The sequence below is a fragment of the Miscanthus floridulus genome, chromosome 1 (genome assembly GCF_019320115.1).
Source record: "Miscanthus floridulus cultivar M001 chromosome 1, ASM1932011v1, whole genome shotgun sequence".
NCBI classification, from domain to species: Eukaryota; Viridiplantae; Streptophyta; class Magnoliopsida; order Poales; family Poaceae; genus Miscanthus; species Miscanthus floridulus.
The window spans coordinates 34,999,780-35,002,268 of NC_089580.1; positions in this window are offsets into that span (position 1 = coordinate 34,999,780).

Below are 2,489 nucleotides of genomic sequence, written 5' to 3' on the forward strand. Positions count from 1 at the left end.
TTACTCAGCCTGTGGATGGAGTGGAGCCCAGGTCAGAAGTGAACATCGTCCTGCCTCTGACCGAGCCGAATGTCGTCCCGTTGGAGAGCGAGTAGCCCTTATCTTCGCCAGTCGTGCTGTCAGCCGATGCCGTCGGTCGGACACAGTAGTATTTAGAGTAGAAGTAAATTAGCATATGTAAGGGATAAGTTCATGGGGAGCCCCCATGTAAGAAGTTTTGTGTATTTTATGAATATAATAATTTTGTTTTGTGATGGAATCACTTCGTAAGGGGAAGCTTACCCCATCCGCTCCTCACTATTACCCTAGCACAACTCTGTTTTTTATTCTTCCTTTTTCGCACCTGCCCGCTTGAACCGTAGGCTGCAACCATAAGAACTCGGGTGTGGCCTGCGAGGCTCAGCTACGCGTAACCGTAGGTCATGGCTGGGTATGATCGGTCAGAAGTTTAAAGCATAAGTTATGTAGGGTAATCAAAGGAACAGACTACCCTTTCGATTGGGTAAAAAGTATTTACAATATGATAGTAAAAAAAGAAAGGTGGTACCACACCCCCATAGAGCCCCCAAGCGACCTGGGCTGAAAGTGTTTGAGCCAGGGTGCTTGTAGGAGCAAATGTTGAATGAAAGAAAGCGGTAAGACCAAATTTTAGAGGAAGAAATGATGTAACTGTTTGATGTTCCAAGTGTTGTTGAGAACGTTGCCATTGTCGTCCTTCAGTCAGTAGGCGCCTGGTCGGATCACTTCGGTCACTGTGTAGGGTCCTTCCCATGGTGGAGATAGCTTGTGTTTCTTTTTGGTTGATTGGGTCCTTTGAAGCACGAGGTCTCCGACTTCGAGGATCCTTCCTCTGATTTTCCTTTCATGGTACCTGCGGAGAGTTTGCTGATAGCGAGTGGAGCGGATGACAGCCGTCTCGTGAGCCTCCGTGAGTAGGCCGACTGCGTCCTGCTGAGCCTCCGTGGCTTGGTTGCAGTCGAAGGCCTTCACTCTTGGGGCACCGTAGTCGAGGTCGGAGGGCATCACCGCTTCAGCTGCATAGGCTAGGAAGAAGGGTGTGAATATGTGGATCGGTTTGGGTCATTCTTAGGCTCTAGAGGATCGTTGGGACCTCTATGACCCATCGCCTAACGTACTTACTGAGTCGGTCAAAGATGCGTGGCTTGAGTCCTTAGAGGACCATGCCATTGGCGTGCTCGACCTGACCGTTAGTATGTGGATGTCCGATCGAGGCCCAGTCGATCCTGATGCCGTATCCATCACAGAAGTCTAGGAACTTCTTGCTGGTGAAGTTGGTCCCGTGGTCAGTGATGATACAGTTAGGAACGTCGAACTTGACCGCCTCCTCCGAGCGGATGTTCGTGATGGGTTTCGCCTCTATCCACTTGGTGAATTTGTCAACTGCTACGAGTACGTGAGTGAAGCCGCCCAGGCCCTTTTTGAGGGGTCCTACCATGTTGAGGCCCCAGACTGCAAGCGGCCAGGTGATGGGGATGGTTTGAAGCTCTTGCGCTGGTAAATGAGTTTGCCAAGCATAGAACTGGCATCCCTCACACCTGCGGACAACCTCCTCTGCATCTCATAGCGCATTGGGCTAGTAAAAACCTTGCCAAAAGGCTTTTCTGACCAGCGACCTCGGGGCCACGTGATGTCCGCAGATTCTGGCGTGGACCTCGAGGAGTTGTTTCCCTTGGTCGGTCGGCATGCACTTCATGAGTACTCCCAATGGGCTTCATTTGTAGAGTTTGTTTCCGACCGCGACAAAGGTCTTGGCGCGTCGAGTGATCCATCGCACTTCAGTCCTTTTGGATGGGAGAACTTCCTTGAGGAGGTAGGCGAGCCAAGGTGCTCTCTAGTCAACCAGACTGAGAGTCACCATGGCGACATCAGTGGGCGACGTTGTCATGGAGGTGCCCAGGTCAGAGCCCCCGAGTGGAGAGCCAGAGTTGGAGTGTGTCTGGATCGGTCCTTCCAAGATGCGGGTCAGACGGCTCGTGAAGATCATTGATGAACACCCCATCTGAGAGATGGAGCCCACCTGGCCGCTAATTTTACGAGGAAATCGGCGGCGTTGTTGTCCTTTTGGGGGACATGATGCAGCTCGATCCCTCAGAATTTGTCCTCGAACTTGTGCACCTCTGGCAGTATGCTGCCATGAGGGGGCTTTTGCAAGAGGACTCTTTCATGACTTGGTCAATGACCAGCTCTAAGTCACCGTGGACGTACAGTCGCGTAGCGCCGAGCTCGATGGCGATGCGCAGTCTGTTGATGAGGGCCTCGTATTCCATGGTGTTGTTTGAGGCCAAAAAGTGGAGTCGGATCGCATAGCGGAGACTACTCCTATCCGAGGAGATGACCACCACTCTAGCCCCCGAGCCAGGTGCCATTATGGACCCTTCAAAGTACATTGTCTAGTACTCATGGGTGACGTCTAGGGTCAGTAGCTGGACCTCCATCCATTCGGCGACAAAATCTATGAGAGCCTAAGA